The sequence below is a fragment of the Protopterus annectens genome, chromosome 9.part0 (assembly GCF_019279795.1).
Source record: "Protopterus annectens isolate FY-2018-M chromosome 9.part0, PAN1.0, whole genome shotgun sequence".
Classification (NCBI taxonomy): domain Eukaryota; kingdom Metazoa; phylum Chordata; order Ceratodontiformes; family Protopteridae; genus Protopterus; species Protopterus annectens.
In genome coordinates, this window is record NC_056743.1 from 1,045,126,395 (window position 1) to 1,045,150,498 (window position 24,104).

General features: G+C 39.8%; 1 long non-coding RNA gene across 1 annotated transcript in view; it reads left to right on the forward strand.

Moving 5' to 3' along the window:
- Window positions 1-24,104, forward strand: part of LOC122810923 — a 199,040-nt gene that overhangs the window by 105,713 nt on the left and 69,223 nt on the right. Inside the window, exon 2 of the long non-coding RNA XR_006366153.1 lies at window positions 7,354-7,491. This is a non-coding gene — a long non-coding RNA (uncharacterized LOC122810923). The remainder of the gene's footprint in view (window positions 1-7,353; window positions 7,492-24,104) is intronic.

Consider the following 24,104-nt stretch of genomic DNA (forward strand, 5'->3'; position numbering starts at 1 on the left):
AGACATGGCTTTGTAAGTCAAGCAGAGATTGCCTCTAAGTAGGCGATACGAGACAAAGAATAGTTGGAGTTTTTTGAGTCTGTCCATATAGGACAAGTGTTTAAGGCCTAGGATCCTCTTTGTGAGGTACATTTGCAGCCTCTCCAGTTGTTGCAGGTGTCTGGTGAGGTACATGCCAAATGGGACATTGTACTTGATGACTGGCCTAATGAGAGAAGAGTTGAAGGAGACAATGACCTCTTTCTTCCTGGATGCAAAACTCCTTGTAATAAGATGTGCCACATAGAAGGATTTTCTGAACACAGTGGCAATTTGGTGGTCAAAAGAGAGGTTGCTATCAACATGTTCCCAGATGTCTTATAACACCTTCTGTGTTCAGTAGACTACCATTAATGTGGTAATTCATGGGAACTGTGTTTTTCCCAAAGGGGATGACAACACATTTTTTGGCATTGAGCTTAAGGCCATGGTTCTGACTCCAGTCGTTGGTTGCAGTGAGGCCTTTCTGTAGGATGTCAACATCACTTGGGGAGTTAATAATGGCTCCCAACTTGCAATCGTCTGCAAGCTTTGTCAGCCAGAGTCCCTTCATGTTGGCCTGAACTTCTGAGAAGTAGATACTAAACAGGAGAGGACCCAGGACCGATCCCTGTGGGACTCCACTTGTGACTGGTCGGTAGTCTGACTTGGAGTCAGCTACTTTCACAGTGTGGATTCTATCTGTGAGCCAGTTTGTAACCCACCTAGTGATATAGGGGTTGATGCCAACCTTAGTGAGTTTTTCTATGATTCCCGGGTGGGGGATGGTATCAAAGGCCTTGGCCAGATCAAGGTAGGCTGTATGAACCACCTTGCCTTCATCCACAGCTCTGATGATTGACTCAAAGAAGTTGACCAAGTTGAGCAGGCATGATCTACCCTTCACAAAATCAAACTGTGTGGGATCCAGAGTTTGGAGATTCCCTATATCTTTGTTTATTAGGTTCATAATGATGCTTTCCACAGCTTTGCATATCAGACTTATCAGGCTAACGGGGTGATAGTTCCCAGGGTCTGTAGTCACTCCTCCTTTGTGGAGAGGGATGACTATAGCAGGTGAGGCTGTGAGTGTACAGTGCACACAGGTGAGGTGTCACTTCACTCTGTAGTTCATGTAGAACACAGACATGGGTATTGTCAGGTCTCATAGAAGCTGTATTCCTGGCCTTGGACAGTGCTGTTTTAACATGTGCAGCAATAATATGGGTGCCTGGCAATCTACTGGTATTGTGATTGGTCCTTTGTGGGGGGGGGGGTAAACCTGGCACTGAATCTGGTGGCCATTACATTGGCAATATCTGTTGGCTCGGTATAGGAGGTCATTGTGCAGTAGCTCAAAGCAAAACTGGGTATTGCCATGGAGATTCTTTACATAACTATAAAAGGCCTTGAGGTTGTCTTTACTATCTGCTGCAATTCTGTTTTCAAAGTTAGCTTTAGAGGATTTGAGGAGGGATCTCAACTTTTTGTTGAGGCTGATAAGGGAGTTTTTCCAGTCTTGGGACTTCACCTTATTCTGCATCAGTTTCCTCCTTTTGTTGTAGAGTTTGTTTATATCAGGGGACCACCAGATTGGCTTCCTTTTTCTGAAGGAGAGCATCTTAGTTCTATTGGGTATGGTGAGATCCATGCATTTGTGTACGTGTTCGTACAGTGCATTGGTGTATGATTCAGTGGTCATGCAACTATTCTCCATGGGTGCCGTGAAGTTAGCCATCTCTGTTTTTAGGAGCCCAGAGTTAGCCTTGGAGAAGTTTTTCATGGTGGTTACCTTTGTGGAGGAGTGGGAGGGATGTGGATTTCCAAGGTGATTAGTTTGTGGTCGGATCTAACCAGGGAGGAGTTGACTACTGGCGTAGAGCAACAGTCGCCCATGTTAGTAATGACCAGGACAAGGATGTTGCTACCTCTAGTTAGGGTAAGAATGAGCTGGTCCAGGGCATTGGAATTAATGAATTCCAGGAACGTTGGGCAAGTGTATTGGTACATGAGTAGTCTTTCCAGTTAATGGAGGGGTTGTTAAAGTCGCTCAGTATGAGAGTGTTAGGTTGGACCCTAATATTCTCCAGGGTACTTAGGAATGTGGAGTGGGAGTCTTGGGACATGGTTGGGGACCTATAACAGGCTATGACCTGAATCACTGTCTTGCTCAGTGTTACCTGCACCTGAAGTATCTCTGCTGCGTTATGTTGGGCTACCAGTCTGGAAGTGTGCTCATCCTTTATGAATATGGAAACACCACCGCATTTGGAGCTTTGGTCCAAGTTCTGGAGCCGAAAGGTGTGGAATGAGTTATAGCCTGGTAGTGCAGGCATGTCTTCTGCTGCCTTGAACCTGGTTACAGCACAAATGTTGATGTTCTCCATTTTAAGGTGTGCTTCAAGTGAGTGCATTTTGAGAATTAGACTTAGCTTTGAGCAGCATGACCCTCAGATTGCATTTGTTTGTAGCTGTTACGGTGGTAATTTGGTCTTTGGAACACCACCTAAAAAGGCACTATAGGGATGGCAAGAGCCTTGGCCAGTATCCAGAAGTCCAGGGGTGACAAATACAGGCCATCTCTGGCAAAGCATTGAAGTCTGTCAATCATGTCATCCCAGGCAGACAGATACTGGATCCCCTTAGAATGGCACCAGAAACTTAGCCAATTCTGGGTGATAGTAGGATGCTGCTCAGGGCTAGGGTCATACCCGCCTGGGCTACACAATCCGAGAGCTCCTCCATGTCACTTTTCCTGTAGTCCAGGAAGGTACGGCTCAGGTCATTCACACTCACATGTACAATGACAGAGTCATACTTGTACCTGTTGTTCAGGCACCTGAGTTCATGTGTTATGTGGTGGATCCTGGCACCTGACAGGCAGCAGACTGTTACTTTCTCCTTATTCAACCTAGTGAGTGGGACATCAGTATGCCTCACTATCGAGTCACCTATAACCAGTGTGCTGGGCATGCTATTTTGTCTTAGGGGCTTTGGTTGAGTGGTATACTGTTTAGGAGAGTTATGTATCTCGTTATCAGTGTTGTGTTGTGGTGGTCGAGTGTGTTTCTGCCTTGGAGGTCTCTGCTGATTGGGTAGATTTTTATTGAGAGCCTCTGCGAAGATGGGTGTGTGGTTTGTGGTTTTATGTGAAGGCAGTGCTGGTTTGTGTTCTGGAGGGCTATGTGTTCCATGTGGTGTGCTGCAAGTGTTGACCTTCTCCTCTTGACCAGCTATTCCGGTCTTGGCTGGAGAGTGAGTGGCTTCCAATTTGGATATATAAGTGCATCTCTTGCAAGTCTGAATGTTGGGAGGTAAGAGGAGAGGATGGTCAGTGTACATGAGGCAGTTGCTACATTGCCACAGGATGCCCAAGTTAACCAGGTTATTAGGAGAAAGCACAGGGAACTGACCTTTAGACATGTCAGGAGGAGTTGGCATTAATAATAAGTACTGTAGCTGTTTCCTTGTAGAATGTTTAGTGTTAGTAGCACTTTTGTGTGCTACAATAATTTCTACAAGAAGTTTGTATGGTAAAGTGCTAGACTAATAAGCTAGTAAAAGTGCAGGAAAGGAGAGAACTAGCAGATTTAAGGGAAAATTTGAAGAGCAGACTTTGGCAGCTCTCAGAAGCTTACAAACAGTCCTGGATACAGCAAATCTGTATCTGGACTAGACTAGTTGCAGGAAAGGTGGGAAACAAGCGCAAATGTTGGCTTTTAAACCAGAAAGTTGAAAGAGATGGAAAAACTGCCCAAACGGCCAATAAACTACAAATTCTGGGCCAGACACCACTCCTCTTGTGGGAGATACGCTACCTAGTGCTTACCACTCCCACTGATAAGCTAGAAGGCTTCCCTCCAACACAGAAAGGCTTGGGGGGCTCAAAAGCTTACATACAGTCCTGGATACAGCAAATCTGTATCTGGACTAGACTAGGTACAGGAAAGGTGGGAAAAGTGCAAAAGTGGGCTTTTAGACCAGAAAGTTGAAGGAGATGGAAAAAACTGCCCAAACGGCCAATAAACTACAATTTCTGGGGCAGAAACCACTCCTCTTGTGGTGCATAGGCTACCTAGTGCTTACCACTCCCACTGATAAGCCAGAAGGCTTCTCTCAACACAGAAAGGCTTGGGGGCCTCAGAAGCTTATGAAAGTCCTGGATACAGCAAAACTGTATCTGGACTAGACTAGCTACAGGAAAGGCAGGAAACAACCTCAGACATGGTCTTTTAGATCAGAAAGTTGAAAGGGATTGAAAAACTGCCCAAACAACCAATAAACTACAATTTCTGGGCTAGAAACCACTCTTGTGGTAGATAGGCTACCTATTGCTTACCACTCCCACTGATAAGCTAGAAAGCTTCCCTCCAACACAGAAAGGCTTGTGGGGGCTCAGAAGCTTACAAATAGTCCTGGATACAGCAAATCTGTATCTGGACTAGACTAGTTACAGGAAAAACAGGAAACAAGCTTAGAATTTTTTTTTTACAGAAAAGGAGCTAAAACAGCACTAAAAACAATTCAAGTACAGTGCAAGCTAGCACACATGACTGTGTAGCAATATTAATGCAAATATAGTTTAAACAAATGCAGTTTATTCAAATTGTATTCTGAACTGAATTTAATTATTGTTTTATTCAACTCTGAACAGTTAAAAAGTGCCAAAAATATACTTATCAGAAGAGAAGGACACTCAGTCAGAACACAAGGAGATTCTAGCAAAGTTTTTTTTTAGTAATATGGAAAAGGAGAAACGAGAACCAGAAGATAATTCAAGGTTAAGGACCTAAGTAGGTTGGTCTTCTCAAATGTTCTCTCTGTATTAGGTAGAATGAGCTAATGACACAAGACTGGGATAGAGCTGGGATAAAGCTGAACAGATGGACTGGTAGGAGTGTCTGAAATCAAAATATGATCTCACTGTACTCGGTTGAGTGAGCAAATGAGATGGACCCAGGAGGAGTGTTCAAACACAAATTTACAGGCGGGTTGGGCAATTCCACAGCCACCAACATTAATACCACAACAAGAACAGGGAGGGAGGGCAGGAAACTAACTCAAGAGAGACAGAGAGACCACAATATTCAGTGAAACAAATAAAGCTTAATTACCATAACCCTGTATGTGTGTATGCGTGTGTGTGTGTGTGTGTGTGTGTGTGTCCGCTCGCGTGCATCTATCTCTCTCCATATGTATACACACAAACATGCACACACACACACACACACACACACACACACACACACAAAACACATTATATAGCTATATCTCAAATGATTGACTTTCCTGATAGTAAAAAGAATTGTGTTATGTATCTCATTATTTTTTGTGTTATTGATATTCACTTTTAGAAAATGGTTCCCTGATCTGGTGTTAGCTCCTTATCTTGCTCATACTATGCATAGGCTTTCAAATAGGACAGGATCAGATATTATCTGATACACTGGGCTAAGGTCACCTCTTAGTATCCTATAAGAAACATAATGTAATGGCAGTTCCTGAAGCCTTTCTGAGCAGTTCATGTTTTTCAGCCCTGTGACTTTTCTAGTAAGTAATCGATTATTTTAAGTGCTCATGTGACTTTCATGAATGCTACAGAATGTAGCACTGTGTGTGATAATGAGTTATAAAGTGATACACTGACCTCCTGGAGTGATTGGGCATGCTGTTTATAATACTATGAGATACATAATATGCTTATTAGACATTAACAGATGCACTCTGGTCAAATTATATTGCTGACAACATTGTCCCTAACATTTAATGATGTTGTTTTTTTATGATTTGACTACTTATTTTATCATTTATTTCTTTATTATTTTATTTGACATTTGTTTACCGGGAGAGTCCAACTGGGCATAAAACCCTTTTTCAGAAGAGGCACGGGGAGAAAAGCTTCATTGTTAGTAAACTATTTTGTTAGCAGAAATAAAATTGTATAATACAATCAAGGAAAAAACAGTAATGGACATCCATAACAGTAAAAAGACTAGAACAGAATAAATTGGTCAAGTGGGAGACAAGACCAATAATCTTGTATAACAATGCTTCCAAAAGACAGTTCTTACAGCAGTAGCAGGTAGTGATATTGTATACAATAAGAGTGTAATTACGATACTTAGTCTTATATACAGGTAGCACAGCAAACTGAAGACTTAAAATCTGGCAGATATTAACAGTGAAAAAGAAAAAAAAAAAAACAACATAAGTTGGTCATATGGCTTAAATTCAATGCTCATTACATATGCAATTAAAATTTTAAAATCAGCTAGTTCCATGGTTTGGGCTACCCATGCCCAGTACATGTACAAGTCCAGGAACTGGTGAGGTGGGCGTTAATATGATGCTTGAAGTTGTTTAAGCTAGTTATAGTTCTAATTTCAAGCGGTAAGGCATTCCACAGTTCAGCAATGTAGTAGTATAGAGAATCACCTGAGCTATTTTTACTCCTGGTTACTTCAATTAGAGCTTTATTAGTGGATCTTAGTGGATGGGTACTTAGATGGGGATTGAGGAGGCCTTGTAGAGCTGGTGTTTTATCGGGTTTATAGTACATTTGGTGGGCAGTAGAGAGTTGCATGAGAATGAGTTGGTGGGGTAGTGATAACCAAAACAGTTGTCTTAGAGCCTTACAATTATGGGTTCTAGGAGGACAGCTAGTGGCAAATTTAGCTAGCATATAATATAGCAGGCATCTAGCTTGCTTAGGTCTGATTTGGAGAGGTTGGTAAAGATGGGTGAGGCATATAGTAAAGTTGACAGAAGATGAGTTCTGGCTGTGGTTATTCTGGAGTTTGTGGTTAGGTAGTTTTTGCATCTGTATAAGGTACCTATTTTCTTGTGTACTTTTTTTATAGTCTGGGCAATGTGTAAGTCGAACTTCAGATTTTGATCAACAACAATGAGAAGTTGGGTGGATGGTACTGGTTCAATCAAAGTCTTATTACTGGATATGATGTTCATGCCAAGTCTCATGATCTTACATCTAGAGATATCAGTGATGAGGTTGTTACTACTGTACTAGGTCTGTATTTTATGTAAATTATTTTTGAGAGCTTCAGCATTTTTAGTAATTTAGCAATCATCTGCACATAGCCCATTTCCCACTTTTATATCCAAAAAGAATAATGCAAAAAAGTGGCCCTGGTACAGACTCATGTGGGACACCTCTAGTAATCCCATTTGGGATAGACCAGTATCCCCCACCTTGATTTATTTTGTCTTGATGCTTAACTAACATTTTACCCATTCAATTCCATATGAACTGGTATTTAGTATTATCACTTTGTCAGTTATTCCCACATGTGAAACAGTGTTGAATGATTTACCTAGGTCAAGATAAGCAGTATGCGCTGCCAGCCTGTGCATCATGTGTTGATTTCCCTTTAAAGAACGCTACAAGATTCAGGAGGAAGGATCAAAGGATCTCATCCTAACAAACCCAAGCAGTTCCATGCCTAACTAACACAAGTAAGTCTCATACATTATTTTGGATAAGTCGTATTATGACTTCCTTATTTTACATGGAATGCAGTACAGCCTGATGGAGCTAAATTGTGTTTGTCTTATATGAACCTCTTTGAGAACTGGTATCACTACAGCCTGTCATCACAGGGCAGGGACATGTCTACATTAGATAACAGAGTAATGAATTTTGTTCTAAAGTCCTGGAATTAGTCACAACATTTCTTCTCTTCGGCAGCAATTAATATTCATTGCTGGCCAAACTAAATCTGTTTTTATTGTACAAATTGTAAAAGCATGAGCACTTTTATAGCAAAGCTACTTCATCAGATGCATAAAACAATTAAATAATCAGTCCATTAAATACTCATTGAAAAATCACATGGCTAACTTATTAACTTTCTTAAAAACCTATGCCTTAAAATACACTCATTAAACAATATGTGTAGCTATCTTAAAGTACTCTATGCAGCATAAGTATATACATACATTTGTGCAAAACCATAGATATATAAAAATATATATATATAAATATATATACATAAATATGCACATGTATCTATATATATATATATATATATATATATATATATATATATATATATATGCATATGCATATGCAAATAAATATATATATATATATATATATATATATATATATATATATATATTATATACTAAAAAATATTTTTATAAAAAAATATAAAAAATGTATATAAAAGACACTACTATTGTGTATATTTATACAATGATGGTTCTAGACAAAAGCCAGACTATTTTCTATTTAAAGGTCTGGCTTTAAGTTTAGGTTTCAAAGATACTCTGTCATTCAGGCCATGACCATAATCTCCACGTAATCTAACTATCCATTTGGCTTCTAATTGGTCAGTTTGATTCCTGATATCACCTTTCCTGATATTCTAATATATATGTCCTATTACCATAAACTTAAAGATATGAGATGTATTTGTATCTACAGTGTGTTTAGATAAGGCACTAACTGTATCACCTCTACCTATATGGTAACAGTGTTCTTTAATTCTGTCCCTAAGCAATCTATCGGTCTTACCAATATAAAATTTCATACAAACTGAGCAATAAGCCAAATAAACCACATGGGCACTGCTGCATGTCGCAGAGGCATTGAAACTATACACTTTATTCTGGTTAGAATGATTAAATTTACCTGTACTGTCAGTGTATTTACAAACTTGACAATGTCCGCATGCAGCAGTGCTTCCTTGGCTCGAATTTGTGGGTACACTCCTAGGATAACATAAACATCTCTTTAGGGACTTCATATTTTTATATACGTACCCTGGTCTAGTATCTACTATAGCTCTAATGTCATCATCTGTAGTCAGGATACCCCAGTGTTTCTCAATTATTTCTTTATATTGCTTAATGTCACTCGAATAAAACAAGCACACTTTTAATTTGTTATTTTTCTGTACCTTCAAATTATCAGTGTATTTCTCACCAAAGTAAGGCCTAGCCGTACTAGTTCTTAAACTAGAGACTATTTTGATACTATCTTGCACATCTTTGTGTGTATAGCCCCTGGTGGCAAAGGCATCCTTCAAGGACTCAGCTTGTCATAAATTCTGAATCTTTAACATTTAGCCTTGAGGCTCTATATACTTGGCTTCTAACCACACTTCTAAATACATGCGGTGGATGCATGCTTTCTTTATATAGGAAATTATTACAATGGCAGGACTTTCTATATACTTCAGTTGTAATATAGCCATTGGTATCATAAATTACTTTAGCATCCAGAAATTCTACAAACTCAGTGGACCCAAGTTCTGGTACTGGTTAGTAGTCGTGTTTTACTTTAAAATATTCATTGCTATTATTAGATAGTGTGGTCTTTGTAGGAGTAGAATTTAAGCCCATTTGAATGGGAATTTTTCAAGAAACATTTGGTAATTTGTTGTTTGAAGTGTCAAACATATTGCTCCCAGTGAAATCTCTACCCATCCAAATAAATATTTAGCTGAAACAGGTTTTCTGAATACATCTAGTCTTGACATTTCCAGAAAAATGTTCTATCCAATCTCAATACCTTTATTTTAGAAAACAAAATAATATGAAAACCTTATTCAGTAATTGTTCTAAAAGGAAAACAAAACAAGGAAATCAATACCCCTGAAGTCAACGTGCTGTATATTAAATGCCCATTGTGTGTGTCACTATTTTTGCAGATGAGGCTAAACTGTACATGAAAATTGAAATGCTGTAATGTTACTACACCCATTTTTATAAGTCTGTGTATTAGGAATTGTCAAATCATGAAATATATTCCATTTGAGAAGGGTTTCTATTACCATTATATAATGTACTTTAGTAATCTGTATTGTGTTGTAGAATTGTCTTTAACTTCCCTGTTCTGAACAAAGTCGTAGATAACTTAAGTTTCTTGTAGATTTTTGAACACATGGACAAGCATGGCCTAAACTCTCCTCATCAATATGGCTCAAGAAAAGTTCACAGCATTTCTACTGCCCTGCTGGTATTCACCCTGACAATTACTTAGTTGTGGAATGAGTGGGAGTGGTCTTTGTGTATTTTGTCGTGGGCTGTGATTTGGATGAGCAAGAGATTTATTTTAGTGCACATCGTGGGATACTGAGCTTTAATGGTAATGCATTGAAGTGGTTCACAGTCTGCTTCTCTAACAAGTACCAAGTTGCAGGAGTGGAACGCTCCACCCAGAAAGGATTCATATTACTGAAGTTGTTCCTCAGAGACTACCTCAGGCTTATCAGTCTTCTCAAGCCACCTAAACAGAACAGAATATTACAAAAGAGGTATATATGTAGAGGATATCTTTTTTAAATGAGAACAGTGTCAAATTCAATATCAGCCTATATTATGCAACATTTGTGCATGATAATAGAATAGCAACCTGATAGCATTTATTGATGAGTGCATTGAAAGGCAAGGACAGATGCTTTGTCACCTCAGAAAGAGTTATGCTGCAACAGCTGGGATCAGGTGCTGTGAATGTAATCTTTTTAAAGTAATTAAAACTTTCAAGCATACATGGATGGTTTGCCCCACTGGCACAAAGGTAAAGTGGTCGTCTGCTCAAGCAGTCAGTGGAGTTTCGCATTGCTTCCAAAGCATCACAGTGCTAAGCAGTGGGAAGTATGGAGAGACACAGATGCTGAGTGTAAGGTGTCTTATCAAAGGAAAAAGATAAGGGCAGGGTCAGCAAGACTCTGCTAATGAGCAGAGAAGAGTCAGGAGCTAACTTGGACTAATACACAGGTACTTGCAGATGTATTAGAGAGGTCTCTGGAGTTCCATGTATTACAGCTCCAATGTCATTGCAATGCAGGGTTGGTATGAAAAAATTCAGGACCTTAGTTTAAGCTTTGCTAAGGCAACCCAGCAACCTCACTATGATCAGCAACTATGACCATGTAGAGGGAAACAACCGCCCATCAGAATCTCTGAGCCAGGTGTTGGGCCACCCCATGGGGAAGGTCTACTGTACCAATGATGAAGCTATCACTGTAATTTAAGATGGCTCCTGGAAGTAACAGTGGCACACTGAGGGGTTACCTTGACTGACTAGTTGACCTAATGAAATGCCTACAAATGAAGCATAAAATTAGATATCAGTGTTGAGGATGTTAGATATGTAACCACTTTACCAGCTTGTTATTTAATTATTTTTAGAACTAATAGCAGATTGATACACCCTGTTTTTAAGACAATTTGAATAATCTTTATAACTTTACACTGTACACTAAAATGGGTTTATAGGGTACATTATACCTTGAACTAGAAGAACTTAACTTGCCTATAAGTCCAAGATGAGAATTTCGGGACATAAGGTACACAGAATTATTTACTAAGTAATACATACAGTAATCTATTACACTTTAGCAACTTATATGGCAAAAAAATTAAAAACGTTCAAGGAAATTGAAATAATTTCTACCCTCAGCATTATATGAAACATCTCGGTAAGAAAAAATTCCACTGCATCACATTAGATAACTCAGACCAGCTATGAGCCCCTTCCTTTCTAAACTGCTCTCATGTGGATATACAAGCCTTCTGCAAAGTGAGAAATGACAATAATTCATTGTAATCCAGTTATTTACATTCTCCACATGGGTTCATTTATTGTCAGAGTTGTATTATGACCTGATACAAACTGTATAGTTTTCGTCTGCTGTTACAGCTGTATGTACTCCCTGACAGCAGTGTATGTATAGTGCTGGCTATAGCTATAGTCTCCCTGGCAGCAATGTATGCATAATGTTCTCTTACACCTGCATACTCCCCAGCCTCAATTACAGCTTTATACTGCATGAAGTCAGTGTATGTACAGGACCTGTTACACCTGAATATCCACTGACCTCATTATATGTACAGTGCTCTGTAGACTGCCAAGAACAATAACTAATGCAGAGCAAAGAGAATGCCTGCCCCAAGCTCAAGCAGTTAGGAGGTGTAATTGGCACTTCATACAAGTCTATCTGTGCATGCCATTTTCCAACTATACCAAGTAGCTGGTATAAGCTCTTTGCTACAGTTACAGGGGCATTTTTGGTCCTTAGTTTTGGAGGATATTTTTTTACCTTATTTTATTTTTGGTCCTCAACTTTGAATTGAGAGGTTCACAACTCTGGAGGATTGTCCAGGGAGTTATTTGACCTAACTACAACTTAGATAAAGTCTAATATCAGTGTCTGTACACTGCTACTACAGTTGTATACTCCCTGACCTTAAAATGCATAAGTTGCTCTGCTATAGCTGACAACTCTTTGACCTTAGTGTGCGCTCAGATGTAAACTTCCCAAACTCATCTTATTTACACTGTTCTGCTTCATCTGTATAATCCAAGACTATATTATATGTGCAATGATAAGTTACAGTTGTATAATCTCTGACCTCAGTGTGTGTACAGTGATCTGTTACAATTGTATACTCACTGATAGCAGTGTATGTATAGTGATCTGTCACAGCTGTATAATCCCTGACCTCAGTGTATGCATAGTGATCTGTTACAGCTGTATAATCCATGACCATATTTCATATACGGTGATCTGTTACAGCTCTATACTCCCTGATATCAATGTATGTACAGTTATCTGTTAATGCTGTATAATCCCTGACCTCAGTGTATGTACAGTGATCTATTACAGTTGTAGAATCTCTAACCGGAGTGTATGTACAGTGATCTGTTACAGCTGTATAATCCCTGACAGTGGTGCATATACAGTAATCTGTAACAGCTGTATACTACTAGACCAGTGTATGTACAGTGATCTGTCACAACTGTATACTCCCTGACCACAGTGTATGTACAGTGATCTGTTACAGATGTATACTCCCTGACTGCAGTTCATGTACAGTGATCTGTTATGGTTGTATATTCCCTGATCACAGTGTATGGACAGTGATCTGTTACAGCTGTATAATCCCTGAGAGCAGTGCATGTACAGTTATCTGTTACAGTTGTAAGTACAGTTATCTGTTATAGCTGTATATTCAGTGATCACAGTATATGTACAGTGATCTGTTACAGCTGTATAATCCCTGAACATAGTGTATGTACAGTGATCTATTACAGCTGTATACTTCCTGATAGCAGTGTTTATACAGTTATCTGTTACAGTTGTATATTCTCTGACTGCAGTGCATGTACAGTGATCTGTTACAGTTGTATAATCTCTGACAGCAATGTATGTACAGTGATCTGTTACAGCTGTATAATCCCTGAAGGTGGTGCATGTACAGTAAGTAATCTGTTACAGCTATCTAATCCCTGACCGCAGAGTATGTACAGTTTTTTGTTGCAGCTGTATACTCCTTGACCACAGCATATGTGCAGTGATCTGTTGCAGCTGTATAATCTCTGACTGCAGTGTATGTACAGTGATCTGTTACAGCTGTATAATCCCTCACCATAGTATATGTATAGTGATATGTTACAGCGGTATACTCCCTGATAGCAGTGTGTGTATAGTGATCTGCTATGGCTGTATATTCCCTGACCACAGTGTATGTACAGTGATCTGTCACAGCTGTATACTTCCTGACAGCAGTGTATGTACAGTGATTTGTTACAGATGTATACTCCCTGGCTGCAGTGTATGTACAGTGATTTGTTACAGCTGCATACTCTCTGAATGCAGTGTATGTACAGTGATCTGTTACAGCTGAATAATCCCTGAGAGCAGTGTATGTACAGTGAGCTGTTACAGCTGTATGTACATTTATCTGTTACATCTATATAGTCCCTGAGAGCAATGCATGTACAGTGATCTGTAGCAGATATATACTCCATCTGCAGTGTATGTACAGTGATCTGTTACAGCTGTATAATCCCTGACCATAGTGTATGTGCAGTGATCTGTTACAGCTGTATACTCCCTGATAGCAGTGTGTGTATAGTTACTTGTTACAGCTGTATACGCCCTGATAGCAGTGTGTGTATAGTTAATTGTTACAGCTGTATACTCCCTTACTGCAGTGTATGTATGGTGATCTGTTACAGCTGTACAGTCTCTGACTGCAGTGCATGTACAGTGATCTGTCACAGTTGTATACTCCCTGACTGCAGTGTATGTACAGTGATCTGTTACAGCTCTATACTCCCTGACTGCAGTGTATGTACAGTTATTTTTATTTATTTATTTAACATTTGTTTACTGGGAAAGTCCGACTTAGAACAAAGACAATTTTCAGTGGAGGCCCAGGGAGAAACGCTCCAGACACATGTCTTTGTAACATGGGAGAAAATCAGAGCATCAGAAGGGAATCCACATGGATGGAGGGAGGACATGTAGACTCCACACAGAAGGCACCCAGCTGAGAATTGAACCAGAGAACCTCTTGCTGTGAGGGAACAATGCAATCACTCCACCATTGCACCATCCAACAGTGATCTGTTACAGCTGTATAATCCCTGAGAAAAGTGTATATACAGTTATCTGTTACATCTGTATAGTCCCTGACTGCAGTGCATGTACAGTGATCTGTTACAGCTGTATACTCCCTGACCACAGTATATGTACAGTGATCTATTACAGCTGTATAATCTGACTGCAGTAGATATACAGCGATCTACTACAGCTGTATAATCCCTGACCATAGTGCATTTACAGTGATCTGTTACAGTTGTGTACTACACTGATCTGTTATAGCTCTATACTCCCTGACCACAATGTATGAACAGTAATCTGTTACAGCTGTATAATCCCTGACCTCAGTGCATGTGCAGTGATCTGTTACAGCTGTATACTCCCTGACCATAGTGTATGTGCAGTAATTTTTTAAAGCTGTATACTACCTGACCTCAATCTATCTGCAATGCTTTGTTACACCTGTATAGTCCTTGACCTCATTGTGGGTATAATGGACTATATCAGCTTTATTCCCCACCATCAGCACATGTGAATTGATCCATTACAAATGTATATTCCTCAACTTCATTTTATGTTCAGCACAGATGTTGCAGCTACAAACAACGTTGGTCTGTGCATATACACAGGTCTCTGTTACAGAAGTGACCTCAGTACAGATACAGTACTCTGTTACACATGTATACCCCCAACATCAGTGCTGGTGCAATTCTGTGTTATACCTGTATACTCCCTGACCTCAATGTATGTGCAGTTATCTATTACAGCAGTATAATCCTTCACTTCATTGTAGATACAGTGATCTGTTAAAGCTGTAGATTACCTGACGTCAGTGTATGTATAGTACTCTGTTACACCTGCATACTCCCTGGCCTCAGTGCATGGTAAGTAATGTGTTACTCCTGCAGACTTCCTGACCTCAGTGTAGATACAGTGTACTATGACAACTGTGTATCCTCACCCTCAGCACATGTGGAATGATCCATTAGAAATATGTATTCCTTAACCTCAGTTTATGTGCAGTGCTAATGTTGCAGCTGCAAACACCTGCTCTGTGCATATGCACAGTTCTCTGTTAGTGAACTGACCTCAGTGGAGGTACAGTATTCCATTATGGTAACCATTTGAAATGTCATTCTCCACTAGACCGACTTCTGAAACACGGAGATTCAATGGCAGAAAAAACAGATTTAAATATACCAAATCCGAAATGGACATTTCTCAGAATATTCCCTTTTCTTTGAGGTATGTTGATCTTGGACTTGGTATATATAAGTTCAGGGGGTGCAGGAGGTCTTGCTCCCATGCAGAAAAGAAGATTAAAAGATAACAGAGATCTTTAAAATTCAACCTTTTCCTGTAGTTTTGGTCTTTTTGTTTTCAGCTCATTCAGCATTTCGAATGCCAACATTTCAGTAGGAAGCTCTGTGTTACACATGTTTACTCCCTGATGTTGGTGTATGTACAATTCTCTGTTATACCTGTATACTCCCTGGCATCAATGCATGGTGTGTACCCTCTTTCTTTTGTATAGTCCCTAAAATCAGGGTAGGTACAGTGAAATATAATTGAGAACTATATACACCCATGACAACCCACCATTGGACTAGTAATCAAGGAGCCTCAATCCTCACCACTGGCACCTGTCGGGGGAGGTTTACTGGGAGAATAACAGGTACACACACAGTATTTCCAGATGCAGCTTTCTGCATCAAGTGTAATTTCCCTTAAGATGACACAGAGACCACAGTCAGTCTGGGGCTGGTTTCTCCCCTCTTCCTCCAGATCTGCAGTAAGACTCCCCATTGGCATAGCTATACAGTTGAGATCTCAGCTGAGTGACCAAGCTAAGACCTCTAGCACCCTCTCTGTCCAACCAGTGCTTCATGTCCCTGCCCAAATAGCTGACACACACACCCTATGAGGTCTGATTTATACACACACACCTGGGAAAGGCTGACGCAGGTTTACTAGCTGTGCCCCCTTATACCTAGACTATAAGGTAGTTACCACTGCCACCAGTCACTCCTGTCAGCTATCATAAGGCAATTAACAAAGGATGACCAATTTTACTGTGTAATATTAATATTAATACAAATGATAGTTTGACCAAGAGCAAGGCTAATGGGAGTGGCCCACACAGTATCACCAAGTAAATATGCAAATACTCTCAAAACTTAAATATCACTACAAAGATCAGCCAAAATGAATGGTTTAAATATATTTAATAATAAATAATAAAATAACAAGATAATACTAAATATGTATATTCACAGTGACTTCACAGTTCAGAATCACAGGAAATATTTAAAACAACATTGCAGGACAGGCACAAACAAATAAAAAATATCTAAGTTGTGCTTTACTATATTTCTGACTGTATCTAAGAGAATTAGTATTCCCTAGTTAACTTACTTAATTAGAGCAAAGCAGATGATGTGGTGAATTTTTCTTGTTGTCAGGTCCAAGACAAAATACAGAATGTTCTGTCTCATTAAGAGACTTCTCAAAATAATATCTGAAACATTACTTTTGGGATAGCTTGCATAATGACATAATTTCTGGTCATCTGACTTCTAGTTCTCATGCAAACTCCCATTGCTGGCAGGACTTAGCACCTACCTGTAAAACTACACATACAAGGGCTTTTTGCTCAGATCTTTGGCATGTGCTTGAAGTCATAGCACAATTGCATACCTCATGCTTCCAGATAAGTGATTAGTTCACCCCAAAGACAATACAAAAAGCTTCCTAGTACATCTGTTGTGTCTCTGGTTGCATTGAAACCTGTGAGATAGCATCAGTATGGCCTAGCCTATAAAGTGATTTAATTTCAGATATTTTTCTAAAGTTTGCTGGACTGAAGTTAACCCTCCAGTTTCCTCTGTTAAAACATATACATTTCATAGGTTATTAGGTTGATACTAGGCTATCAGCCCTAGGGCCTATACAAGCCTAGCCATAACAATTCCCTGTCTATTTCTTCCCACACTATTTACTTCCCTGGACCCCTGTCTAGCAGGGCAACTGACGTGATCCCTGGGGTGAATTTCCTTTCTTCCATCCAATCGTCAAGGTTCCTTTTGAAGAGGGCCAAAGAGGCACTCTGCTTGACATGTATGGGCAATCTATTCCAGAGTCTGGGGAGTCTCTGGGTCAGGAACCTATCCCTCCAGCATGTTTTGTTTATTGTGATGACAGGGTTTAGATCCCTGGAGCATGTGGCTCTGAGGGATTGGGATTTCTTTAAGTGTAGCATGTCCAACAGATCTGGGTTTGACATGGCCTTATATGTTAAGCAGAGATCGCCTCTGAGTAGACGATATGCGACAGAGTATAGCTGGAGTTTTTTAAGGTGGTCAGCATAGGGCATCTGCTTTAGGCCTATGATTCTTTTAGTGATGTATTTCTGCTACCTTTCCAGTTGTTGCAGATGTCTTGAGAGGTACATACCAAACGGGGCGTTGTATTCTATAATGGGTCTAATGAGGGATGAGTACAGTGGGACAATGACCTCCTTTTTTCTGGATGAAAAGCCTTTAGTGATGAGGTATGCCACATAGAAGGATTTCCTGACTGTTGTGGTGATGTGGTTATCGAAGGTGAGACCACAATCCACCTGTGTCCCTAAGTCTGTTATCACACTTTGGTAATTCACGGATACATGCTTTTTCCCAAAGGGGATAACTATACATTTATTGGCATTGAGCTTGAGCCCATGGCTCTGGCACCAAGCATCTGTTTCTGTAAGGCCCTTTTGTAGAGTATCCACATTATTTGGGGATTCAATAATGGCTCCCAGTTTGCAGTCATCTACGAACTTTGTTTGCCAGAGTCCCTTAGTGTTGGCCTGTACTTCAGAGAAGTAGATGCCAAACAAGAGCGGTCCCAGAACTGAACCCTGAGATACTCCACTTGTCACTTGTCTGGAGCTGGATTTGGAGTTGGCTACTTCTACAGTGTGGGTTCTATCAGTAATCCAGTTAGCAACCCATTGGGTGATATAGGGATTAATGCCCAGCTTAGTAAGTTTATCTATGATTCCAGAGTGGGGGGTGGTGTCAAAGGCCTTGGCAAGGTCTAGATAGGCTGTGTGGACTACCTTACCCTTGTCCATGGCTCTGGAGACTGATTGAAGAAGTCAGTCAGGTTCAGGAGACAAGATCGGCCCTTCACGAACCCAAACTGGGTGGGGTCCAGTGTTTGAAGGTTGCCAATGTCTTTGTTTATAAGTTCCATGATAATACACTCCATGGCCTTGTAGATAAGGCTTTGCAGACTGATGGGACGGTAGTTTCCAGGATCCAAAGTGAATCCCTCCTTGTGGAGTGGGATAACTGTAGCTCTACGCCACTCAGTGGGCACAAAACCTGAGGTGAGGCTATGAGTAAACATGACACTTAGGTGAGGTGCCAGTTCATATTGTAGTTCATGTAGTACACAGTCCGGGATGTCATCTGGTCCCATGGATGCTGTATTCTTAGCTTTGGAGAGTGCGTTTTTTACCTGTGTGGCCGTTATTACCGGAATTTGGCAATCTTCCGGTATTGAGATGGGCCATTTAGGGGGTGAGAGGGGGGTGAAGTTGGCACTGAATCGATCTGCCAGGATATAGGCAATATCCTTGGGATCAGTATATTTAATGCCATTCTGTTTTATCTCAGAGCAGATCTAAGCATTGGCATTTAGATTCTTGACATAGCTATAGAATGCCTTGTGGTTGTCTTTGGAATCTTTGGCAATTTTATTTTCATAACTAGCTTTGGAGGATTTTATGAGGGATCTCAGTTTCTTACTGAGGCTGGTAAGGGAGTTTTTTACATCCTGGGATTTTTCTCTTTTCTGCAACAGTTTCTTCCTTTTGTTGTAAAGTTTGTTTATGGCAGGGGACCACCAGATTGGCTTCCTCTTTGTGGATGAGAGCATCTTTGTTCTATTTGGGATGGTATGATTCATGCATGAGTGGATGTGCTCGTACAGTGCCTTAGTGTAGGATTCAGCAGATGAACTTTCAGTTCCCGTCTGCATGGGTGTCATGAAGTCTGTCACTTCTCACTTGAGTAGCATGAAGTTGGCTTTGGAGAAGTTTTTTATGGAAGTTTCCTTACTGGGGGGTGGAGGTGGGATGTGCATGTTAAGAGTGATTAGCTTATGGTCAGACCTGACTAGCGAGAGGGTAACCATAGGTGTGGAGCATCAATTTCCCATGTTGGTAATGACCAGGTCTAGGATATTGGAGCCCCTGGTGGGACAATGGATTAGTTCATCCAGGGCATTGGAATTTATGAATTCCAAGAACCGTCGGGCAAAGGTGTTGGTACATGAGTAGTTTTCCCAGTTAATGGCAGGGTAGTTAAAATCACCCAGTATTAGGGTGTTTGGTTCTATCTTAATATTTTCCAGTATGTTTAGAATGGTGTAGTGAGAATCTTGGGATATGGGGGGGGGGGGGATCTGTAGCAAGCTACAATTTGGATTGCAGTCTTACCTAGTGTTAGTTGCACCTGGAGTATTTCAGATGCATTGTGTTGGGCAACTAGCCTGGTGGTGTGAATATCCTTGGTGAATATTGACACTCCTCCACCTTTAGTGTTTCGGTCCTGGTTTGGTGGCCGAAAAGTGTGGTAAGAGTTGTAGCCTGGTATTACAGGGGTGCTCTCTGGAGCCTTGAACCAGGTCTCAGTTACTGCACAGATATCAATGTTCTCCATTTTTAGGAGTGCCTCAAGAGAGTGCATTTTGAGGTTTAGACTTCTAACATTGAGTAGCATTACCTTCAGATTTTGCATGCTTGTACCTGTTACGGTGGTGGTTTTGTCCTTTGAACTATGCCTAAAAAAGGCACTATAGGGGTGGCAAGAGCCTTAGCCAGTAACCTGAATCCCAGGTGCGACAGGTGCAGACCATCTCTGGCAAAGCATCACGGTCTGTCAATCATGTCGTCCCAGGCAGACAGATACTGGATCCCCTTTGAATGACACCAGAAGCTTAGCCAATTAAACAGTTACATCCATGTACATTTCTGTTCTCTGCAGTAGGCACACTGTGGATACAGTCCAAACTCAAGCACTTTACAAATATCTTTTCAACACACACTTCTGTACAAATCAGTTTGATATACACATGACATACAGTTCTAATACATTTGTAACACAAGCATCTTGTACAGTCCATGTTAATATTGACAAATTACATATAATTATTTGCAAACTTCCAGTTAGCTGTGCTGGCAGTACCTCCTTTTGTCACAACACCAACTCTCAGGTCATGTGGAATGATGTGTTACAAATATATATTCCTCAGCCTCACTTTTCGTGTAATGCTGTGCTGCAGCTGCAAACACCCTGATCTGATCATATGCACAGCACGGTTCTCTGTTGCAGCTGTTTACTCTTTCATCTCAAAGTACATATAGGCAGTAGAGTGAAGTGTTAAAAATGTACCACCCCAGCCTCAGCTTATGTACTACACTCTGCTACAACTTTTAAAACTGTGGAAAATTGCTGACATACCAGTTTTGTGTATGCTTGCAGCCAGTCTCCTAGGTCTCACCTAAAAACAGGCAGTTTCTTGCTCACGTATATAACTTGTCAACAAAGGTAGGAATAAATAAATAAGTAAATAAATAAAGTTTTAAGAAAACACTCCCTGCAACAACACCAATCTCACAGCCATAGATTTTGTCCATGAATTCAGCATTCTACCAAAAGTATCTACACTCCCTCCCAACTCCCTCCACCCTCTCACCCCTTACTCATCCCCTCCTTCCACTTTAAACACTTCAGAAGAAAAGACAGTGAAAGTGCTAGATCAAATTTTCACTGAGTCTTCACCTGGTTCAGACAGCATCTAACTTTGGATTCATCCATCAATGCAAAGACTTCCTAACCGCTCTCCTTGCTCATATTTATAACCTCTACCAAATAAACAGCATTATGCCCAACATCTGGAAAAATCATTAGTAATATACCTAAAAAAAAAAAAAGAAAACAGAAAACCCCTCCCTCATTCAAACTATATCTATACTTCCCAAACTTGGAAAAGTCCTAAAAATATAGTGCACACTCAGTTGACACACTATTTCCATCAATATTCCACTGTGGTGACCCCTAACCGGGAAAAAGTCAAAAGACAAACAGCAACAACATCTTCTCTCCAAAATACAACGTGGGTTCTGTGGTGGCCAGAGTATCATAACAGCTCTCTAGACCATAACTGATATATTACTGTGCAGCATGGAAAATAGAAATCTTACCAAGGCAGTAGTCAGATTTAACAAATGCATTCCTCCTATGCCTTCTAGAAAAACTGAAAGAAAAACACAGAATCCTGCCTTTTTCAAAATCTTATTACAGTCTATCTGGAATTGTAGCTGTACCAAGTCTCCTTAGAATATAAACTGCAAGTGTTGTAATGAGACTGTTTTACTTGTTGTTTACCTGTATCCTAAGAGTTTATTTTTTCTTGTATGTTCTCTGACTGGATATAACCAATGTATATTATATCTACTCTTGCACTGTGGAGCTTTTCTCCCTGGGCCTCCACTGAAAATGGGCTCTGAATTTGGCCCAGTGGACTTTCCCAGTAAACAAAATGCAAATAAATAAATAAATAAAAAATAATAGCAATCGGTATTAGTGAAGACTCCCTAACTTGATTTAAAGACTTCCTTTCCAGCAGAGCCTTTAAAGTTAAATTAAGACCCTCCTACTCTTATACAGTGCCACACTTTAAAGATGTCCCTCAAGAAACCATCCTAATACACCTTCTTTTCTCCATATTCATTAATACACTCCCTTATGATCTTAATACATTCCAGTCCTATTATATGCAGATGACATGGTCACCATTATATCCAAACAGTTGTTCCCTAAGATGCAAACTCATTTCCAAATGATCTTTGTTCACTCGATCATTGGCTTTTACAATTCAAGCTCTTATTCAACCCCCTCTAAAATAAAATCAGTGCTATTCAGCACAAATCAAAGCCTTGCCAAACCTTCTAAGACACTTCACATCATAGATGTAAACAATTACCCCACAGATACAACTGTCTCATTCAAATATTTGAAAATTTGGTTTAACTCAACTGTTACTTTCCAGAACCACACTGAAAAAACACTCAAAAAAATTAACATGTTCATTTTCTCTACCTATACAACAGCCCCAGCATGGACTGCCATAGGCAAAGTTATTTTACTTGCCCAGGTGGGAGCAGAAAGGAGATTTTAGGCTTAGAGAGCAGAAGTGGGATTTTATGACTAAGGAATAGGAAGGGAGTTTTAAGTTAAAAGATTGGGAGAGTTTTAGAGTTAAGGAGCAGTCGGAGAATTTAGGTTTAGGGAAGGGGTTGGAGTTTTAGGTTTAGAGAGCAATCCTGAACTTTAGGATTAGGAAGGGAGAGAGGAGGTTTAGGGTAAAGGAGTGAGAACTCAGCTTGGGAAGTGAGTAGGAATTTTAGGTGTAGAGTTTAGTTTCTAGTAGGACTATATAATTTTTACATGGTCAGATATTGGGAGGTCTACATAGAAACAGAAAAGCAGGGAAGTGGGAGTTTGAGCACTTGCTTTCTCAAGCAAGTGGCAGTGAGCAAGTATATTGCAAGTTTTGAGCAAGCAAATATCTGTAGTAGATCCCTGTATATAATTATATCTCTTCTTTACATTGTGACATACTGACATGGGTTACACCTGTTAATGGTCCCTTGAGAATAATGCACTATTCCAATTAACACAGATATATAAGGATTCACTGCAGATGGCTGAGCTCTGTTTAGCTGAGGTCTAAATCAACATACATTTATTGAATCCCAGTAAATCAAATTCAATGACTGAAAATTAAATAATGTTGGAACTGTGTGCCTCTCTCTTGGTTCCATGTTATTATCTAGTAAAGAATTTATCAGATTTGTACTCTTATAGCTTAGTTTAAATGACTTGTGGTTCCATGAAATGCAGCTTAATTAAACCATAGTTAAACATCTAGACACACACACACACACACACACCATTTTCATGCTACATTTTGATTAAAACACTAATGACGTACACCATGCATCAAAATACTGCAACAATGACCCTCTGCTAATTGAACTAACTTCATTATACACACAGACAGACATACATACATATTAAATATGGTTCTTTTGAACTTAATTCTTCCTGTAAGAACTACATAGTTGCAGTTCTTACTAGCCCATCCAGTTTACTTTACACCTGTATCTCTGGCTGATCTGAGACAGTGCCCAAATCATTAACTAATCCAGGATATGAATGAGCCAGTTACTTGTCTGGGAACATGAAACAGATGAAATTCATTACAAGTGAATCACATGTTAGTTATTTTTATAGGGGGTGCCAAAATTTGCCAGACCTGTTTATTTTTATAGATGATTATTCAGACAGTGCATTAGCAGGCTTATCGTTTAAATCATGAAATGAATGTTCAGCTTACTTTTACAGAAATCATAAAGGCTCACTGTTCTTGCATGTATATTTCATACCCAGCATTTCCCTTTTCCCCAAAGTACATCCCCAGTCCTTGTTCCATTTTCTGAGCTTTTGGTTTCCACTTTATTTGAAGCATCACCTTATAATAATTTCTGTGACATCATATACTACTGTAAATTGAATCCCAGTAAATCAAATTCAATGACTGAAAATTAAATAATGTTGGAACTGTGTGCCTCTCTCTTGGTTCCATGTTATTATCTAGGCTATCATGTTCAAC